Source organism: Grampus griseus (genome assembly GCF_964374135.1).
Source record: "Grampus griseus genome assembly, chromosome: 11".
Classification (NCBI taxonomy): Eukaryota; Metazoa; Chordata; class Mammalia; order Artiodactyla; family Delphinidae; genus Grampus; species Grampus griseus.
The window spans coordinates 3,426,912-3,449,335 of NC_139005.1; the positions used below are offsets into that span (position 1 = coordinate 3,426,912).

At 53.7% G+C, this 22,424-nt stretch overlaps 1 protein-coding gene across 1 annotated transcript in view; it reads right to left on the reverse strand.

Annotated features, from left to right (window-relative positions):
• TSPAN11 (tetraspanin 11) overlaps positions 1 to 21,968 on the reverse strand; it is a 63,000-nt gene extending 41,032 nt beyond the window's left edge. Inside the window, exons 1-2 of the mRNA XM_082666803.1 lie at positions 21,946 to 21,968; positions 19,896 to 20,029 (exon numbers count right to left, since the gene is read on the reverse strand). The gene's annotated coding sequence lies outside the window, so the exon portion shown is untranslated. The remainder of the gene's footprint in view (positions 1 to 19,895; positions 20,030 to 21,945) is intronic.
• Between the last annotated feature and the right edge of the window lie 456 nt (positions 21,969 to 22,424).

Consider the following 22,424-nt stretch of genomic DNA (forward strand, 5'->3'; position numbering starts at 1 on the left):
GATTTGCATGCTCATTTCACTGGGAAAGATTCCCAGCCACCACTAAACCCTCCTGCCTAGTGACTGGGGATGGGTGGACCGGCTGAAGGTGGGGGGAGCAGAAGAGCCCGTTTCTCCCAAGTCGTTCCAGATGGGGCCTGGCAGGCAGCCATCCTCATGTATTCTCCTCCCCTGGCCCTTCTTTCACCCCAGTTTTCCTCAGCCCTTCCCTGTGATTATGAGCAGGGGCAGGGGCAGGGGGTGGGGGGTAGGAGGGAGGGAATGGCCACGGCAGCCCCGGGAGAGGGGAAAGTGAACCCAAGCTGCCTGACTGGCCTTATCTCTCCCCCACCTCCATCTCCCCCACCAAGGGACTGGAGGCTTCGGATCACCCTCCAGGACCATTTTCCCTGAGCTCTGAGGAGTGTCATGAGCCCCATTTCAGCCAAGGACGTCTCTTCTTTGGCCTTGTAACTGGCCTACTGCCCCCACCCCCGGCCCCTTCCCGGGCCCGCCCCTGAATCTGGAACCTTGCCCACTGACCGCAGCAGTTTGTCTAGGTCCTTATTAGTACCTTTTTGTGCTGCGAACAGGCTGATTGACTTTGGACACTTCCTGGCTCTGTCCCTTCACCGTCTCCCAGGCTCAGGCAAGCAGCCCCCCTCCCCTGGGTGTCTGTTTTCCCATCTGTGGGGCGGGGCAGCCGTTCTCAGGAGCATCAGAATCTGGATGGCTGGTCGACAGGGACAGCTCAGCCCAGGGTGTCCGACTCATCAGGACTGGGGTGGGACCCTGGAGAACAGACTCCCGGGCAGGACGACCAGCTATGTGATTTGCCCAGGACTGAGGGATTGCTTGGAACGCTGGACTTTCAGGGCTGAACCTGGACCACCCGGAGTGAAGTAGGGGGGTGGTCACTCGACTCCCAGATGCTGCCACTGGTCTGGGGACCACACTCCGAGTCAGTGTTCTCCAAAGCCCCTTCCAGTTTTCTAACTCCATGGCCTGCACAGTGTAATTACCCTGTAATTACCCTTTGCATCTGAACAGACGTAACTGAGCGGGTGGGGCGGAGCCCCAGGGTGGGTGCACCCTCTCACACAAAGTCCACATTTAGGACGAAGATTTCCCGGACAGCCTGGTGATGCAGCCTCGGGGCGCCGGGTCTCCAGGCCAAAGCTCTGACTGCAGAACAAAGCTGGGATTCAGGGAGAGCCAGCAGGCCTGGGGGCCTGTGCTGTAGGACATCTCAGAAAGGCTGCCTCAAATGCCTTGATGGTGAAGGATGGATCTGGGGACCGTCAGGCCGGATATGTAAAATTATGGGCCCTGAGACCTGGGGGGCATCGTCTCTTCTACGGCTTCTCGCCCCCCCACTCCCCCCCAGAGAGAATGAGTCTCTAAGTGCAGAGAAGATGAGGGACACGTAGGCAGAACCCCGTCGGCTGGCTGGATGTGCCGAAGTCCCGGTGGGCAGGGCAGGGCTCAGCCAGAGGGAGAGACCAGAGCAGAGTGGACCACGCTGGGCGCTGGGGGAGGGCAGCAGAGGGCAGGCGGGTGCCTGGGACCTGACGGTATAGATACGAGGCTCTGTCGGCCCCTGGGCCAGCTGCATCCTTTGCTCATTCAACAGACACGCATCAAGTCCCCACCGTGTGCCAGGAGCTGTACATAGAACCCCTGGAGTTCGCCCTTAAGGAGCTGACAGCAGCCGTGGGGCTGGGGCGCAGGCACACATATAACCTCCAGACCCTGCCCGTGGCCCAGAGGAAGTGGCACATGGATCCTGCCAGGTTGTGATGGGGGCGGAGTGGGGGGCATTAAACCTGGTCCTTGAGGACAGGCAGGGCTTCTGCACGGGGAGGCTGCTCAGCCAGAGGGGACAGCATGAGCAGAGGCAGGACACTGCAGCTGCAGAAAAGCCTAGAAGGTCAGGTCAGGGGCCAGGGGTCAATCCGGCTGGCCGCACTCGGTGTGACTTTTCCCTCCCCACACGCTCTCTACTCTTGGGCTCTCACCAACCTCTTGTTCTCTGCCTGCTCCGGTTAGCACAAGCTCAGGCTGCGGGTGCCCTGCCCCTTCATTCCCTGAGGGCGGGCTGCCCCATACTCGGGGGTGGAGGGGGAGCTTGGTGTTTCTAAAATAAAGACAAAGCCAGTATATTTGCTGTGGAAAAACTAGCTCCACCCTCCCCCTCAGTTAAATAAGTCCCACTTTCCTCCTCTGGGTTCTTGGTCAACAAGAGGCCAGGCCTGTGTGGCGGTCAAAGAGGTGGAAAGGAAAAAACAGTCCAAGTGGTTTAACCTGTAACTGAATTTAGGCTTCAAGTGAACCCTGGTTGCAATCCCCGCATATGTGCCCCTTCTTTGCTCTCCTGCCCCTCTGTTTAATTTCCACGTGCCTGAGACCCTATTCCTGGTGGGTGGAGAGTCCCTCTGCAGGGGTCAGAGAAGTGAGGCTTCCTCGGGCCTCTGAATGGGACAGCTGAAGGGGAAGCATCCCTGGCTCGGCCCTGGGGTAGGGAAGCCGGGCTCTGGGGGTGGGGTAGGGGTGACACACTGAGGCCAAAGTCACACTGCAGATTAGTGGCAGGACAGGGAGCTGGCCTTCTGTCTCCATGGCCACCAATAGGATTTTGAGGGGCTTCCCTGGTGGCGCAGTGGTTTAGAGTCCGCCTGCCGATGCAGGGGACACGGGTTCGTGCCCCGGTCCGGGAAGATCCCACATGCCGCGGAGCGGCTGGGCCCGTGAGCCATGGCCGCTGAGCCTGCGCATCTGGAGCCTGTGCTCCGCAACGGGAGAGGCCACAACAGTGAGAGGCCCGCGCACCGCAAAAAAAATAAATAAAAAAAACCCCTCAGCACCAAGAACTCTTAGTCTTTATCCCCAGAGACTCATGTTTTCCTAAGTACGGGACTATTTTCTGCTTCATTTGCAGGTGCCAACGTGCATTCAGTGAATTAGTCAGGGCTGTGTTCAGAACCTGAGGCAGGTGGTTTCGCTGCCTTCTGACTCTCTACATTTATACATACACAGAGTCTTTGGAAGTTCTGCCTGTAGGCGAGTATCACCCTCTGCTGTTTTTCCTGGGTCCTTTTAAAAAAAATCTCTGTCTGACCCATGAAATGAGGGCTTCCCCAGTGCTTATGAAAAGAATGAGTGAACAAACAAAAACAGTTCTAGTCAGTAAGTCAGAAGATCCTGGTGTGAATACCAGCTGTCACCTGCAGCAGCGTGACCCTGGGCAAGTCACAGGACCTCTGGGCCTCAGCTTCCTCCTTTGTGAAATGAAGCTGATGCTGGTCCAACTTTGCCTCCCTTGCAGGTTGGCTGTGAGGATCAAATGGGCTGAAGAATTTGCAAGAACTGTGTGTACTGGTTTTTACAGCCTCAGTGCCATGCCAGGGTAAAGGCATTATTACAACCAACCCCCAAGAGGTCCTTGAATGAAGAACAAGGTGTGGGTAACTCTATGGAATACATCAGCCAGAGGCCATGTATCCGATCGTTGGGGATACAGTCTTAAAGCTTCTGTATCTAAGCCCACTTGCCTACTCGTGGACTCCACTTAGATGGCCATGACAGGAGACCTTGTCCCCAGGTGACCAGGAAAAATTCAACTGCAGAAGATCAAGACCTTACTTTAAAAAAGTAGATTGGTTCAGACAGGATAGTCATTTTAAAAGAAGGGCGGATACAAATATTAATAACATTTAACTAAGGCTAATCTTGAGATTAGCCTTAAAATCATGAGAACCTATCAACTAACCAGTTGTGGAGGAAGGCAAGGTAAGAATGATAAAGAATTATACTCTCTATAGAATTACAGGGAAATCAATTTGAGATTATACATCAGAAGGCAACTGCGAGCTGCCGGGGACCTTTACCAAGGGTTATCCTAGAAACAGTGCAGTTGACACCATGTAGGTGTCTATTTACCATGTTTAAGTATAAAACTGTAAAATATCTATTTGGACATTATTTTTCCTAGTCTTCTCTTTCTTTTTATCATTCATCAATACCTCCCTTTCTAAGTTCTGTTTCACCCAAATGTGTCTCTAAAATGCAATTTTTGTATAACCTTCTGCTAGATGGGTTGGTCTAAGTTTCATTTGAAAGTCTTCTAAACTCTCCTACATTGGTCATCTGAAATTTTCCAGTTTGTACTGGCATTTCACTTGAAAGTATGGCAAAAATCATTTTTTCTATACCTTTTTCTTAAAAGGTAGAAATAGATGAATGTTATCACTCATTTGTTGTATTTTAGTGTGAATTTGTTAAATCGGATGATTTCCTATTTTTCTAAATTTTTAATATTGAAGTTTAATAAATATATAGTAAAGCACAGAGGTCTTAAGTGTATAGCTTGATGATCTTTTTCAAAGTCAATACATGCATGTAAGGCTATGTATTTTCCCCTGAGTACTGCTTTGGCTGCTTTCTGCACATTTTAATTTGTCATATTTTCACTATTCATTTCAAAGTACTTTCTAATCCTCACTGCAGTTTCTTTTTTGATCCAAGATTATATGTATGTTGCTTGATTTTTCAAACATTTGGAGAATGTTTTAGTTGTGTTCTTCTTGTTGATTTCTGGCGTATTCTACTGTGGCTGGAGAATATGCTCTGTATAACTTCAGTCCTTTGAAATTTGTTGAGACTTGCTTTATGGCCCAGAAAATCGTTTCTTTCAGTGAATGTTCCATGTGTGTTGAAAAGAGTGTATACTTTCCAGTTTTGTTAATTATGTCGTTAAAACATATATTCCTACTGGAAAAAAAAGAAGGGGGAAAAAGGAAAGGGTTTTGGTGAACATTAAGCACCTCATCTCAGTTCTCAACAAGATGCTGTGAAAGAAACATCTTCTGTTGGGTGGGAGAAGGGGCTCCAGGGGAGGGCTGCTGCCTAGGGGGCCTGTGGGTGGGGCTCCATGGGATAGCATGGCTAGCCCTCTGCCATCAAAGCAGGGCTAATGAGGTCATTAAGCCCAGAGAGTGAAGGATGTCGCCCCTACCCATTCCCTCCCTTCTCATAACCCCTCTGCCCCTATGCAGGATTTAAGGAGGACTGGGCTTGGCATCCAGAGACCTGGGTTCTTGTCCCATTTCTGTTTCCTAAGTTGCTCTGTGACTTTGGGCCTCAGTTTTTCTCATCTATAAAACTGCAATGACTCTATCTCCCTCACTGAGATGGGTAAAGTTGCAACTCCATTGCAGGACTCACTGCTGTCACGTAATTTCTGCATCACCTGAGGCTCCGTGTGTGTGATCGTGTACCTACAAATAACAAGGGCCAATACTTATTGATCGTGTACCACATGTCAGGTATGGTCCTAAGCCTTTTGGAAGGGTCCCCTCTTTTAATTCTCCTAGTAACCCCATGAGCAGACATGAGCATCACCCCACGTGACAGATGAGGAAAGGGAGACAAAGGTTATAGAGCCTGCCTGGGCCAGGCTGTCAGTAAGGAGGGGGTGGGATTCAGAGTCATGCAGACTGGCTTCAAAGTGGACTCTTCTCAGGGGGACCATATGCTCCACTTTGCCCGCCCAATGCCAGTTTCTCTGGACAGCCCCGGGTCACACCTATTGTCTTGGCATGATTATTCGCAGGGGCCTTTTCACTTAAAAAAATATCCCAGTCCTGGCTCTTCACCACTATCTTAAATTGGGTGTCAACAGTATTCAATATTTCTCAAGCCCCTGACTCTTTCTGCCCCGATCCCCTCCACACACTATAGGTTTCTCCAACCCACGTGCTCTGACACTCAGGGTCACCAACCCTACTGAGAAGCATAAGGTGTTTCCCTTAACCACAGCATTTGCTAAGACCTGAGCTCAGCCTGTATCCTAAGCATGCCCCTCGGCACCTGACCTGAGGGTGTCATGGGATAGGGAAGGAATGAATGAACGGATGAACATATGCACCAGAGAGCCACGTGAAAGCCCCTGCGTGCTCCAAGAGTTATAGAAATATTTCCCACAAGTTCCCCAGGACACCTGGGTCAGAGGTGATGAGAAGGAGAGAAGCCAAACCTACACCATCCTTTCCTCAGCCCAATGCACGCAAGTGTGGAGGACCTTTCGCGTGGAGGGTTCAGCACAGGCTCAGCACCTCCCAACAGGCCTCCTGGGACGTCCTGCCCAAGCCACCCACGGACCTTCTCTGTCCTCTCCACGCCACCCTCTTCTTCCCCTCATCTTTCAAGGCCAGCCCCAGGTGAGAAACCCAGACCTATGTCCATGGTACACCAAAGTAGAAAAACCCTTCTGAAAATAAAACAAATGAGGCACAAATGGGACCAGGACAGTTCCACTGGGGGGAAACACCTGGACACACAGGTGCTCCCGAGAGAAGCCCGACCTCAGAAGAAACCACAGGCTTTGAAAATGAACGAGCATCAGCCCCTCCTCCGACCCCCATGCACCCTGTGGGCTCCAGCCCTTGGGGATGGCTCTCCAGCTGAGGCTGGGGAAGCCCACAGCCCCTAAGGGCTGCCCCAGTGGGATCTCAGGGCTGAAAAATACACTGGCTTCCTCCCCCTCCTCCTACAGAAGGCTCAGCATCGTGGTGGCGTGTGCATGCGCTGGGTCTGAAAGTAGCTCATTAAATAAACAAACGCCAGAGGGAGGCAGGTCGTTCTGCTCTGCGCCACAAACGTGTGCTTCCCCACTCACGGAGATGAGACGTTTGAGAGCACAGAGAAGCCGTCTCCAGCCCCAGCGCCTAGCCCAGGTTCTGGCCGGCAGCCCCCAGAGCCCAGCCCCCTGTAACTTCGGCCAGTGAAGAGCGGTGGGCCGCCTCACTGGGGCCAGGTCTTTAACTGTCTCAACGGCTCAGCGAAGCCGGTGCTATCACCTCTATTTTATAAACAAGGAGGCTGAGGCTCCCCTGGCACACCGAAACATCAGGTCGTGGTGTCAGGGAAGCTAAGGTCAGGGCTCCTCAGGTCTGAGCTTTCCGTAGGCTTAGAGGGGAGGAGAGAAGTCACCTCCATCCAGAGTTGACTTTCCCGTCCTGTCTCGGGGCATCTCCCGAGAAGCCTTGCATAGCAAGGATGGAGGCTCAGAGGTGGCCCATGCAGGGTGAGCTCAGGATCTGTAAGGCAAGGAACAGTGGCAGCAGGAAGTCCTGAGAGCCCAGGCTGCCGGGACTCAGCAGAGGGTGGGACGTGGGGGTGAGACAGAGACAGAGCGTCACCCAACTTCCAGGGGAGCCGCACACATCAGAGTCCCCATGAGCGGCTGCCCCGGGACCAAGCAGGTGTGCACGGCTGCTCACTTAACAAGCTGCTCACCTGCCTTCTCTCTCTCCCTTCCAGTAAACCAGGCTCCTCACCACCCAGCCTTCCCTGCCAAGCCTGGGTGCCCTCCTTCTCAAGGGACCAGCTGGGTGAAATCCTGACTTTTACTGGAAGTTGCCAAGCAGGGACTGGGCAGCACAATACACAGTGGGAGGGCAGGTGGGGTGGGTGTCTCAGGGTTGGGCTGCCCAAGACCCGTGAGGGTGGGCAGTGAGGGTGGGAAGACGTGTGGGGGCTGTTACACCTGACTACTCCCCACCCCATGGACCCTTTTAAACATACGAACTAAACTGTGACCTGTAGGCAGACATCCTCCCCTTTTTCTAGAGGAGGAGAGGTGCATTGAAACTTACTTTAGTTTGATTCACCAGGTAGTCAAGACGGCTAGTGTTCGACCAAAAGCTGTCCTCCCCTCCTTCCATTATAATGGAGTTGGAGCTGGGTACATGGCCACTGAACCAGTGGCTACATTTCCCAACCGTCTAAGTGGCTGTATCTGGCTGTGTTGTAGTTTTTGACAAAGGAACGTGAGTAGAAATGCTACTTCCAAGCCTGAGCCTTAAAATATTGCCCCTGCACATCTCCACCATCTTCCCCCCTCCCAAGAACTGGGCCACAGATGTGCCTGAAACCCAGTTTCAACCACACAGACGAGGACAGTCCCTCAGAGCAATGGTTCTTTAACTGTAGAGTCTATTAGAATCCCCTGGAAGGCTTTTACAAACACAGGTTTCTGGGCCCACCCCCGGGGCCCCACCCTGGTCATTTGCTTTTCCAACAAGCTTCCAGGGGGTGCCGATTCTGCTGGTCTGGGGACCACACACTGCGCGTGGGGATGGTTGAGACAGAAGATCCCTGCAGGACCTCATGGAGCAGGACAGCCTGCCTACCCCGGACCGTTCCAAGAGAGAAAAACACATTTTGTTCTTTAAGCCGCTGTCCTGTGAGGCATCTGATACAGCCATTCAGCCTTGCCTCTCACTGAATTGTATCCTAGGGGTGACACTCTTCTGTGTATGACATCCCATTGAAAAAGAAGAAAAAAATTCTGTTCCAAGTCCACCTCCAGGGGCCGCAAATTCTTCCTTGATCGGATACACACAGAGCCAGGATGCAATCTCAGATGTACGATTCCCAAACTAGACCGAATCGCTATGCATGCTCTCTCCCAGGTCTCGCATGTTCCCCTGAATCAAATTATCGCCAGATCCCCTTCTCTTCACCACCAAGGTCTGAAGCCTCGCGTCCTCATCCAGTCCTTCTGCAGCCGCCACGGCCCGCACAGGTGGACCGGGCTAGGGGAGCAGCGGAAGCTGATGAGACGTGAGACCCTAAACCCACCAAGGAAAATCACCGCCGCTCTGAACTAAGACCGCAGGGTTTTAATTCTGATACACTGGGTCTCAAAAGTACCTTTAAAAAGAACAATGCACTGCTGTCAGATGTACTTACTGCTCCCACTAAAACCAGCTTAATTATAGCGAAGAACACAGTCTATAATTTTTCCCACACTCAGAGATGGATCTATATTATAATTTCCCTGATCTTTTTGAATGAATGGATTAAGCTTTCCACCAAGAAAGAGCTGCTCTTTTCCTCACCCACGTGGAGACACACGTGTGAGGCCCCGTGCAGGCGTGGGGGCTGCTTGGCCATGACCCCCAGGGAAGGCTGGTGCTCAGCACGAGGGGGACTGGGTTGGGGAAAACATGTGTCCTGGACCCCAGGCGAGGGACAGGCGCCGAGGGCTGTCCTCCCTTCCCGTGATTCGCAGAGAGTGATGCTAGGAATGTCCGCTAATGGACACGGTGTGGTGTGTACAGAGGCATCGGCAGACGGGGGAGGGCAGGGCCCAGGGGGTCTAACTCAGGGTGCCCCTTGCTGTGCACCAGCACGTGGGCAGGTCCCTGCCCCTCTGTGTGCCTCTGTCTTTATCTACACAGTGAGGACGCTGGTGTTCTAACGGGACATTCTTTTAAGTAAATTTTCTGGTAGAACCTCAACATATAAAACAGATGAACTGCAGCTTCTCTGGCAGAAGGGGTGTGTTAAGCCCCTTCCCCATCCAAGCTCACTTGATCACTGTCTCCCCTCCCCACTCCCCCAAAGCCCGAACCACAAAGAAACCCACTCTAGCGCTCTCTGAGACCATGCAGGCATGAGCTTCTTTATGCTTTAACTCCATAGCCACCCTGCACTGTCCATGGTCAGGTGAGCCAGGGGAGAGCTGGGGGGGGGGGGTCTAAATCCCAGGAATCTATATCATAGACCCAGAGGATATTTCTAGAACTGAAAGTAACGTCCGAGATCATCTGAGGAGTCTTTCACTTGATAGATAGTTTGGCGTGTGATGGTCCCCGCTGGCCTCAACCCCACTCTTTCTCTTTCTTTTTTTATTGTGGCAAACTACACATAACGTAAACGTTACCACTGTCACTATCTCAGGTCACTTGCACAGATATATAATAAGGCCAGTGGGTGAGCAGCTCTCAGCAGGACGAAGAGGCCGGCGCTCTTAGCGTCCCCAGCGCACAGACAAGGAAACTCACTGGAGGGCACACGAGCCAGTCTGAAATACAAATCCACCCCCTCATCCACTCCCTGTGCTGCTCCCCCGTCTCCCAGACAGCGTGGCAGGCCGTCCTGCCCAGGCTCCCAGTGTCGGGCCCCCCAGGAGCACGTCTACTTTGGGTCCTGCCGGGCCGGTTCACTATGTGGGCTGCTCTCCAGTTCTGGCCGTGGCATCAGGCTTTGCTGATTCGTGCCCCACTCCCAGCTGACGGTGAGAGCATCTCCGCCAGGAGGCTTCTGCTCTGCTCTGCTCCGTGCCCTCGGCTTGGGCCTGGGGACCCCGGGTCAGGAGGACTGGCCCCTTCTCTCCCCCCAAGGCGGCTCCCAGTGCGTCTGACTCACACTGTCCAGGCCCTGGACTCAGCCAGGGAGCCTGAGCCTGGGCTGGGTCTTTGGAAGCTGCACCGGGACCCTGGGGGCTGAGGCCCTGTGACCAGGGCTGGGCGAAAAGGCTGCCAACCACACGCAGGCCCAGAGGAGGCGGCGGCCAGAGATGCCAGCCAGGTGGTTCTGCTCCAGCCCCGCTGGCGCAGGGTTAGGCTGGAAGCATCGGAAGCAGGTCTTCGCATCACTCCGCCATCCACCCGTCGGTGGTCCAGCTGACACCCGGGTGCTAGTGCCTTGTAGAAATCATAGAAGGTTGGAAGGGCTGGGTGAACATGACCCTGAGAGTGGAGGGAACCCCCCCACACCCACAGCCCTCCAGTGAGCCTGGCAGAAGCGGGGGACAGTCTGGGCCTGTGGGCCTCCCAAGCTTGGATTCGGGGCTCACAATGGAGCTGGAGGAACTGGGGGTGATGCTGTTCTTAGAGACCAGGGTGCACTTCCTCCGTTGTGGGTACTGAGCAGGGAAGGGGGTAAGACACACTCCTCATAGTCTAGAGCAGGGGTCCTCAACCCCCCCGGGGCCGTGGCCTGTTAGGCACCGGGCCGCACAGCGGGAGGTGAGCGGCGGGCGGGCGGGCGAGCGAAGCGTCACCTGCCGCTCCCCACTGCTCGCATCACCGCCTGAACCGTCCACCAGCCCCCCGACCCCCACCCGGCCATGGAAAAATTGCCTTCCATGAAACCAGTCCCTGGTGCCAAAAAGGTTGGGGACCACCGGTCCAGATGGTGCAGGAAACAATCGGGCCCATTAACAATGGTCCCAGCCCTCAGACTCAACAAGGACTTGCCACCAGGCTTGACTTGGGGACCCAAGCCCCCGGACACGGACGCCCTGACGACACTGCTACCCCCGCCCCCAGCATGGTTCTCTGATGTTTCGTTTGGGCTTTCACATACACGGAGGGAAAATTAACGTCACCCGTACCAGCTGTGTGACCTTGGGTAGGTCACCCAAGTACCTGAGCCAGTCTCCCCCTCCGCCCTCCAGGGGTAAGAGGATGCGGACCTCCGAGAGAGTGACCGTGAAGGCCAGGAAGTGTGGGTGAAGCGCAGCTGGCCCCTCCCCCCATCACACCAGCAGCAGCAGCGCCTCCGTCCAGGGGACGATCGATGGCGGTCTGAAGGCTTTGTGGCTCTAAGGGACTAGCCAGGCTGCAGGGGCGATGCTCTGGCGGGCAGGAGGGGCCCTGGAGAAGCCTATATCACGGTGCACGTGACTTTGGCTTACGGACGTTCACAACCTGCTCCTGGGAGTCAGAAAGGCACAGACCCTCCTTTCCAGGCATCGGGAAATTAAAAAAAAAAAAAAAAGCCCAAATGACACAAAAACTCATCTCTGTTCCCAGAGATGATTGGTACAATTTCTCATTTGCTTTCAAAACAGTGCCTGTCTTGTCTCTGGAGCGGGACACCGTGGCTGAGAAGTAAGCCTGAAAGACCATTCCTTCCAAGGAGTTATAACGTGGAGGCCCCTGAAACTATATGGAAAAATGTTACTATTTACGTGCTGGGGTCCCATAGGCTTTAGCACATCCCCAAAGGGGTTTATGACTTTGCTCCACAAAAAGGTTAAGCTTCCTTCTTTGGGTAGGTACAGATAAGACCTGAACTATGAACTCCTACGGGAAGGGCTGTGTCTTAGACACAGGCTCAGAGACCCCGTTGGCCCCAAGGATGCAGCAGAGGCCAAGCTGGGGAGGAAGCCAGGTGTCCCGGGTATCCAGACCCCGCTTCAACTTGCTTTCTGCCAGACACACGGATGGTGTATCTATGTGCGTGTGTGTGCAAGGCTGTGGGAGAGGACGTTCATGCATCCAATTCTAAACTCCCATTTTCACTTTGGGTCTTGGATGTAAATCTGCTAGGTCTTAAGTCCAGGAGATGATGTAATTTATCAAAGAGAGTTTGGAAGCTGCTAAGCTCCCTGATAAATAAGCCATGTTTCTTCATCCCAGGTCTGTGAAAACATATTTTCTACGGACTTAGAAAGCTAAGAAACCTTAGAAACCTAAGAAACCTTAGAAACCTAAGAAACCTTAGAAACCCCCACCTTGGAAAGTATTAGAATCTTCCCCCTGCAGGAGAGCCAGGCATACAGAAACTTGTCTTTTTAGAGATACTTGACCTTTCTGGGCAAGGAAATAATGTACGCACATGGCAACTAACCAGCAACCCCCGCACTGTTACCCTAATTCTTTCCAAAAAAGAACTGTAGTTCCATGAGTTCCAGAGGGAGGATGTTATAGAAACGGACTTGGCATCAGAATATCCTAGCTATTGCCCACATCGGCTCCCTTATCGGGTACCAATTACATCATCACCAGGAGCATCACTACCCATTGTTCCCAAGGTCTGGAAAGCTGCCCGCATGTCCCAGGTCTAGAAGGTGGAGAAGAGACTTCTTAGACACCAGTTCAGCCTCACGTGTTGGCCAGGGAGGCCCAGAGGGTGGAGGCCATTTCTCCACTCTCACCAGGTAAGAGCTGGGACTCAAACCCGTATCTCTGGTCCTCAGTCCTAGTTTGGGGGTTGCGGGGAGCTGCAGACTCACAGCGCTGCCCCACGGTCATGATCTCTGAGCTCTTGCTGCCTCTGGTCACAACCAAGGCCACCAACACCAGGACAGCAGGAGCTAAGGAGCGTAGAGTGCCCTGGAGACGTGAAAACTCTAAAAGGATGCCTTGTTACTACTGATAGCGATGATAGTATGTAATATGTAAAATCTATCAATTTAGCTGCTAATTTTCCAAATGAGGAAGGAGGAATTTAAGAACCCAGCCAGCTCTGTGGGGAGCAACTGCATTTTTGACAACCCAGATGGAGTCTTTATCCCTGGATGCTCGTGTGCCTCTGGCCCTTGAATTCTTTCTAAGATAGCACATGGGCAATCCAGCCTTTGGGTGGACTCACACCCTTCCAAGGACACCCAGGACACTGGGCAAGGCTTGGGAGAACTGGGAGTAATTGCTTTACATGTTCATAGGCTCCCCAGCTTAGATTTACTGAAATGCCACATCATGCCTGATTGCGGGCAAGCTTCCCCTCCACTTCCACCGATCTTGAGGCCAGACATCCCCGGGTTTGTCAGCTGCGGGATTTGGGGAAAGTCTTTAACCTCTCTGAGCCTCAACATTCCCAACTATAAAATGGGGATAAGAGCACTGCGATGACTGTAGGAGATAATGTATGTTAAAACCTATCACAGTGCCTGGCACATAGCAGGACATCAGTAGGTTCTAATCCCTGTGACATTTTTACAAATGCCCCATGGGCTACATTGTTGGAGGGCCAGCAGTTGGGGCGAAGTATCCTGGGGGGATCTGCCTTCCCTTGAGGGAGTGGTTGGGAGAACAGAATTCACCCTCAGTTATGAGGTGATGGTCAGCAATACAGCCTTCCGACTTCCCAGGCATGTATAATGTTCATTCAAATGATTTCAAGATAGCTCAGAAGTGTGCTTAAATCCCTGCATTTACCAAATGGGTACCTTCTATAAGTTAATGTACTAAAAGACAATCATATCTGTAGTAATGGAAAATAGCGCCCAAAGCTAAAATTGCTATTTATGATATCTGTTAAGGATAACATGATTGTTGTAGGTGGTAGTGTTATTCTAGTCCCAAGCTCTGCTTCCTGCAACCATTTCACCTCCCAGGGCCTTGGTTGTGTATAAAATAACAACTACAGTTATGTCCAGCCTTGAAATAACCTTCAAGGCCTTGCTATCCCCTCCCGCTGGCTTCCTCCTGTCTTGCCTTCTCCACCTAACCATCTCTGACGTTCGCCTGCAAACAGGAAGGTTTAAGTTTGAAAGGCCAAGCCGAAGAGCAGTGGTCTCAAACCTGAGGTGCATCAGAATCCCCTGGGGGGCTGGTTAAAATGCAGTTTGCTCCCCGCCTCCCCCCAAGAGTTCCTGAGTTGGCAGGTCAGGTGGGGTCCTGAATTTTGCATTTGTAACCAGCTGGGGGATGTTGACACTGCAGACACTGCAGGTCGAAGACCTCGCTTTGAGAATTACTGCCTTAGGGCAGTGATTTTGAACCTTAGCTGCACTAGGACACCCTCCCCACCCCTCCCGCCAAGGAATGTAAAAAACCCTTATTCCCAGGCTTCACCCCAGGTGAACTCGGTCGGGATCTCAGAGGGGAGCAGCCCAGAGATCCTGGTTCAGAGGCTAAGATTCCCTCCAGCCGCAGTGCCCACATCCAGAGCCCTGGGTGCTGAGCTGTCCACGGTCACAGCCTGGGGCTGACGGCTATGGCCCAGCAAACCGTTTTTGCACGGGACCAGTTCAAATGTTTCAGTCTTTGCGGGCCTCTGGCCTCCGCTGTATGTCTTTCTTTGTTTTTTGTTTGTTTCAGCCCTTTAAAAAGGTAAAAATCGGGGCTTCCCTGGTGGCGCAGCGGTTGAGAGTTCACCTGCCGATGCAGGGGACGCGGGTTCGTGCCCCGGTCCGGGAAGATCCCACATGCCACGGAGCGGCTGGGCCCGTGAGCCATGGCCGCTGAGCCTGCGCGTCCAGAGCCTGTGCACCGCAACGGGAGAGGCCACAGCAGTGAGAGGCCCGCGTACCGCAAAAAAAAAAAGGTAAAAATCATCCTCAGCTTGCAGGTCATCCAAAAACAGTTTGCAGAGCCCTGGAGAACAGCCCGTTATGCAATTATTAAATCTAATGATGGAATCAGCAACTCACAATCAGCATTAATCATACAGTAAATTAAAACCAAGGTAGAAGGCAGACCGATTCAAAGGGACTAAATGTACGATGTAAACATGGTTTCTCCCGCTAATCTTTTACTTGTTATCATCGCTGTTTCTTTCTAACCCAGTTTTTCTTTCTACATTAAAAAGGGAGGGGGGGTGGCAGAGGCAGGACAGGAATAAAGATGCAGACGTAGAGAATGGACTTGAGGACACGGGGAGGGGGAAGGGTAAGCTGGGACGAAGGGAGAGAGCTGCATGGACATATAAACACTACCAGATGTAAAATAGATAGCTAGTGGGAAGCAGCCGCATAGCACAGGGACATCAGCTCGGTGCTTTGTGACCCCCTAGAGGGGTGGGACAGGGAGGGTGGGAGGAGGGAGACGCAAGAGGGAGGGGATATGGGGATATATATGTATGTATAGCTGATTCACTTTGTCATACAGCAGAAACCAACACACCATTGTAAAGCAATGATACTCCAAAAAAGATGTTAAAAAAAAAAAGGGGGCGGGTGGGCTTCCTTCCACCCTCCTCCAGCTCACGGTACCAGTACCTGCTTCCTAGAACTTCCTTGGAACTTTTGGTTTCCAGCAACTTAAAAGCCCTCAGCGACGTGCTCAGAGCTGTCTGAAAGTGCAAACTGCCTTCTGAGTAGTTCATTCTCTCCCAAGGCTCCTGGTTCTAACTTCCTGTCTCACCCTCTCTGCCCACAGACAGAGGAGTTTCTTTCTTCTGGAATAAAATTCCTGGCTTCCCTAAGCATCTGTGTGTGCAAAACCCACTCCAAACTGTGGAGTCACATGGCACCTGCACGTGGCCCCTTCTCCCCCTCCCCCTCCTCTCCAACCCTGAGAGCCCTGGGTCCCTGGTCACTAAGCCACTCCCTCCTCTGTCCCAACCTATCTGCTCAGTTTGGGCATAAAAATAATCGTACCCGGAGCAGCTGGTGAGCGTCTCTAAACGGGCCTCAGAACTCCTAGAGGCTTTGTGCTTTCCAATCTGTTCCAGACCTCAGACGAAATGAACAACACCCACCTCTACTCCTTTCCTTTGTTCTTTTCTTCTGAACCTTTAAAAACCCCTAGAACCTGTTAGTGAATGACCTAAGCTGACTTTTAAAAAATGTAAATGATTTAAAGCAGGAGGGTGGAGGCCTGGAAAGGAAACGGCAGCCTCCAGCATTTTCCCAAGATATAAATCACAAACAGGGATCCGAGAGCACTTACCCAGCCCACTTGTTTAAAGGATTAGTTCTGCCCTAACTGGGCCACCATCCACAACTGTGACCCACAGGAGGGTCCTCGCTGGCTTCCTGGGCCCAAAACAAGTCTAGCCTCACAGGGCCCCGTGCCTGGTTTAATGCTCGGCTGTTTCATCTCAGAATTCTTTTTTTTTTTATTTTTGCGGTACGCGGGCCTCTCCCGTTGCGGAGCACAGGCTCCGGATGCACAGGCCCAGCGGCCATGGCTCACGGGCCCAGCCGCTCCGCGGCACGTGGGATCCTCCCGGACCAGGGCAGAACCCGCATCCCCTGCATCGGCAGGCGGACTCCCAACCACTGTGCCACCAGGGAAGCCCCATCTCAGAATTCTTAATAATTTATCTTTGAACCTGTGTTTTGTAAGTGAAGTCGCATGGGACAGTGGGCATGAATGTGAGCTGGGGAGATACACACAGTATGTGGACCCACTGTTCCTTGAGGCCGCACTTGACCTGGTGCTCCTGATGCCCCAGGAGCACAGAATCCCAGGGCATCCTTGATGCGCGGGGTTCAGAAAGCCTCAGAGAGAGTACAGGTAAGGAGTCACGTCCATGACAGAGCAGCCTGGGAGGCCAGGCTCCCTGCTGGAACCCGAGCTTGATTCAAAGCCGACAGAAAGCTGTGCATTCTGAGAAACGCCAACAACCAAGGGCCGTCCTGGGATAGTCTGTCTTTCCCGATTTCTGCTACCTCCTGCATTACTCACCCACGTACACTGAAAATGATGACACAGGAGGAAAGGAAGGACAGCCTTTTCCCTTTCCCTTCTGTCCCTCCTTCACCACTAGGCCAAAGGTGGTGTGTGTTGATGGAACGTGTGTGTATCAAGAAGTGAAACAAAAACACCTGAGTTAGTTTCTTGCCCCATGCCTACTGTCCTGGTAGGAACAAAATACACGTGCACATACGAGCTGTGAAATAGGAATCGTGTCATTTTGGTGTTTCAGCGTATGAGTGAAATGCACATCTATTTACATTTAAAACAGGCGTTGCACAATATAAAGGCGGATGTAAAATTCATGCAAGTCATTCAAAACTTTAATTTTTCTTTACTTACAATGTCATTAAAAAGCAAGTAAAAAAACCACATCATGACAAGTCAATAAAGAGGCCACGGAAGAAAGGAAAAAGCTTTGTATTTCAGTACCTATAGGCACTTTGTCCTGCTTTTTGAGTTAAGGGCGCGGGCGTAGGGATTTCTCTTTCAGGCACAGACTTAGGCATGGCTGAGGAGTGCTTCTGAAATATCCGCCCAGTGGACATTTACTGAACCCCTACCGCTCGCCCAGCTTCGTGCTGGTTGCCAGGAAAAGAAAGTCAATTTCCATCCTCCAGCAGGGGTGAGGTATACCATTCTGAAACCCGGGTATGGGACATTGTTTTCCAAACGTCAGAACCCTCGTACGTGTCTAGTAAAGGGGCTTCTGAGAGGGAAATCTCTTTACGATACTTCATGAAACTTGGGCTTTTACCTGTCAAAAATGCTTCAGAGTTCAGCTACCACTCTACACGGTCAACCAGGATAGGTAATGCTTTTTTATTAAAATTTTGCAATCAGTTCCAGACCTCAGGCAAACCGACACAAACAGCTCACTCCTGTCCTTTGTCTTTTTTCTCTTCTGAGCCTTTGAAACACGCTAGAATCTGTTAGTAAATAACATAAGCTGATTCTGAAAAAATGTAAGTGATACAAACCAGAAAGGTGGGCACTGGAGAGTGAATCCCTTTCAGTTTTGTGGCTCTGAATCATTTTTTCAGATGGAGAAACAAATTTTCATTTATGTTGAAATCTGGCTGATAAAAAACTTTCAAAACATGGGGTCCGTGTTTAAAAACAAGAGGAAGAACCCATATGTCAGGACGAGGTGAGAACCACTTTGGGTTACCTCCCCCCGCCAACACACATTACCACTGGAGAGGGTCTGGGTACCCTACTCGTGATCTCAGCAGATCGGGGACCCAGCCGAGCAACTTCCCGTAACGTTTCCTCAACCTCTGTAACATCCTCAAGTCTTGAATTCTTGGTATTTGACAGCAAAGCTCCTTAAGCCTTTCAGAAGGGCCATGTGCATAGCCCCCGAGGAGGGGGGCAGTGAGCACGGATGGCAGAAGTTCTGGAATACAGCCAGCTCCTCTCACAGCCAGGTGGGGAGGGGAATGGCCCAGTTGGAAGGGCACCCAGAGGAGGTAAGGGACGGGGCTGGCCTGGGGTGGGGGGAAGCCTCGGGGACCTGAAGCCAGGCTATGACCTAGAGACCGTCTCCTCCGCTTACAGAGCAGGAAAGGTCACGGAAGGCGCTCAGGAGAAGGCAGAGTCCAGATTCCCGGCTGGACAGCTGACCGCCCGGGCTCTCTGCCCCCTGGCACTTTCCAGACCCTTCTCTGAGCTCCAGCTGTGGCCTGGGTGAGACCCCCCCACCCCCGCTGCAGTCTGCACTCAGCTGTTCTCGCCTCTCCTCCGGGAGTAAGTTTCATCTCCTTCACAACTGGCTGCTCGGAGGTCAGGGCTGGGTCTTTCTTAGTCTCAGGCCTGTGGCACACAGGGAACGTGAGAATATTGACCCCCCGAACCCCTCTCCCCCCTCCACCACCTCTATTGGCTCTGCCCTCTGCCTGTGTCCTCTTGGAAGGTTAAAGCTTCTGGACCCGGGAACGCACAAGCGTCAGCCCAGCAGGGACGCATACAAGAAGCAAGGTCAACGTCAGAGGAATTAGCAGAGGGCTGCGTCCTGCACTCAGTCCCTTCTGTCCACTTCTCCCGTCTCTCTCCTCAACCAGCCACCTAAAACAACCCCACAAACAACTCAACCTCCTTCTCCGTCCTTGGGCGGACTACTGACGCCCAGCCCTTGGGGTTTAGCAAAGGTGGTGATGAATTGTATTCTGTGCCTCAAACCTGGGCACAGCACCGGACAGGGGAGTCACCCCGCCATTCACAAATGAATTTACAAGAAGCGACAAAGGAGGGATGTTTTCCGTGGCTGCTTCAATATGGGGCGTGGCATGCCATCCACCTGGCTCTCCAGGCTCAGGAATCACTCAGAGAGAAGGGCGTCCTCCACTACCAACTACTTCAGAAAAACCAGGCGGAGCAAACTACTGGGGAGAGACACGTGCATCTGGGCAGTCTGCCTGGGACACACCCAAAGGAGGATGATGGCAGACGGGAACCCCGCACAGGCAGCTCACCAGTATCAGCGTGTCTCCTATCCACTCTGTGATGTCCACTGCTTCCTTCTGGTCCAGAACCCCGCACACCCCATGATGCAGAATCCTCTTCACGTTAATCTTGACCCAAAGCTCAGGAAATTAAACCAGTTGCAAAAAAGCAACCATATCATGAATTCCACGGCCAAGCAGTGATGGTTGATGGGATGACAGCTCTGCATGTCTGAACCATAGCCTTTGGTCATCCCGAAGGCTGAGTGTGCGTTACTCCCCGTCCCAGTACTGTAATTTCAACTTGGAGTTGAAAAGGCCCCATCGTCTTTGGATGCAATGGCTTTCTAGTTTTATTTTAATGGGAGGGCCCTTTCTTCAAGGGAAGTCCTATATGGAAGCCAGCCATCAGTCCCGAGCTGGGGTGTGCAGAGCCCAGGGCCCTGCCTATGGGCCCGCTCCCCCCTCACAAGCTCCCAGGAGCACGATGTGAAAGACGCGCATCCCTCTCCCTTATTGAGTTACTCACTCACTGACAGCTTCTCCGGAGCACCTACTAGGCTCCAGGTGCGGTGAGCCAGCAGGTAACAGGAGGTCCCTTCTCAGCAAAGCTCTCAGCGTGGCTGGATGCAGCTGAGAGCGGTTCAGATGGTGCGGAGAGTGCTAGGAAGGAAACAGATCAGGGCAATGTGACGGAGGCCGGGAGGTGGCCACTTTGGATAGAGGGTCACCTCCTCTCTGAGGACGTGGAATGTGAGCTGAGACCAGAACTATAATCTGGAAAGATGCTGATTTTGACCAACGAGGAAACAGACCCAGAGAGGCCAAGGGACTTTCCCCAGGTCACACAGCGGGTAGGAAGCCGAGCTGCACTGAACTCGGGTTTCCAGGGCTGCTTTACGAAGCAGCTACTACGGGCCAAGAAGCCTTGGTGACAGGTGACATCCAGGGGTGACAAACCACAACCACATCCCGGTGTCTGGGGCTGTGAGGACTCTTGACGCCCTCCCTGCCCTCCTTGGCAGGTACAGCGTTGGTTCTAGAGGATGCCCTGTGACCGGAAGATGGAACCCTGAGGCTGGTGACCAGGGACAGAGAGCTCCCTCCTCTGCCATCTCCCTGGCCTGAACTGTGGCCTGACTGCTTCTGGTGGTGGTGACAAGCAGAGAAAAGCCAGCCGGTGGCTGTGAAGGTCCCAGCCCACCTGGAGGAGGGTCTCTGCACAGCTGAGCTGCTCCAGGGCTATGATCTGAAGACCTGCCAAGCCGGCTGTCCTCTTGTGCTGTGGAAGCATCCACACCAAAGGGGCAGCACCAGGCAGGCCTGCGAATACCTCACGCTCCAAGAGATCGAGGCCCGGCACCGGGCAGACACTCCTATCTCTGGAATATTCTAGGGAGCGGTATGAAGACAGCTGCTGCTGCAGCCCAGAGACCTGGCCCCCGAGGCATTCCCCAAAGCCCGATCGGCGCGCCCGTGGGCCTGGCCTTCACCCTTTGTCCCTGGAGCCTCCCCGCTGTCAAAGCACTTTGCTTAGCCAACTTGAGTCTCCAGACACCTCCCGAGGTGGGCAGGACAGCAGTCATTAGTCCCATTTTGCACACGAAGCAACTGAGTCCCAGGGGGACAGGCGCAGGGAACACGCTACTGCCGTAGTGACCCTCCACCAAGTTCTGGTTCAAACCCAGGACTCCAACTCCACCTCTAATCCAGCTGCCCACAGCTAACCACAGACCACCCGCTCCGGCCGAACACCACCCAGGTCTCTCCCACACGGCCACCTACCCTAGGCCCTAGGGTGCACTTGGGGTTTTTCCAGGAGCTCCCTTCTCTCTCCACGCCACCCTGCCCCACAGTGGGTGCCCATGTGCTGAGACGGCCAACACTCACCCCCGCACCCTCGGCAACTGAGACCCAGCTTGAGATGCCCCTTTCATATTTCCAGCCAAGTCATGTGTGTGAACGTACAGCTGGTGAAAACAATACACCTAGAACCTTCCACACCTCCTGTCCTTCCATACCAAGCCAGCCAGCTGCAGGCACAGGAACAGGGAGGACACACAGGTGACAGGGCCTGCAGAGCCGGGTTCCCCCAAATGCACAGATGCGCCCATGAAACTTGTGGACCACCCTGGCAGGCAGACGGACCCACCGAGAACGATCCTGTGCCCGCACAGGAGACACGCCAGCTGCCAACACTGGGCAAGGCCTTGCCGGGGGTACGGAACCAAGGGCTGTATCCATTCTAGTTAGGATGGCTCTGGGCCTGTCACCTCGGGCCCGTGCATAAGAGCCACCAGAAGTCCAGGTGGACAAAGAGAATGACGTTTGGAGGACAGACAGACGCGCACTGAGGTCCCGAGCTCCCTCCCGAGACACTAAGTGCAGACGGGCAGTCCCCGGAGGACGGATGGGAACACCGCAGCCAGCGGTGCGTGCTCGCCCCATCCTGCCCCCATCCTCCCGGGAGTCGGCTGCCCGGGCCCGCCGGGCCGCGCTCGGCCACGCAACTCCCAGCCCCTCCCGCGGGAGTCCCGAGCGGCCGCCGGGCCCCCTCCCGCGCCCCCGCCCGCACTCACCGGTCGCGGGCTCCGCAGCGAAGGCCGCCGGCGCCGGGGCGGGGCTGCAGGGCCAGCGGGTGAGGACCGCAGCCGCGCTCAGCCCCGCGCTCGCTCTGCACTTCCTGCGGCCGCGCCCCGCCTCCTGAGCGCCCACCCCCGGCCCCTCCAATACCCGGGCTCCTTCTCCCGCCGCCCCGCCGGCCGCCCGTCTTTGTTAGGGGTTGGCCTTTCTCCCGTTCAGAGCGCACGAAGCGAATCCAGTCCGAGTCAGGGCAGCTGTGCGGTGGCCCCGGGGTCCCTGCGAGGAGGGGGGATGGATGGATGGATGGATGGGTGGATGGATGGAAGTCGGGCGGCTTGCAGACACCCTACCCGGGCCTCCCGGAGGTCTCCCTGTCCCCCCAGTGGGCCCCTAGTGGGGCGTGAAACCCCTCAGGGTAGTGGGGGAAGCTGGCCGTGGGGGTGTGCGGGGACTCTAAGGACCGGCCCGTGTGATC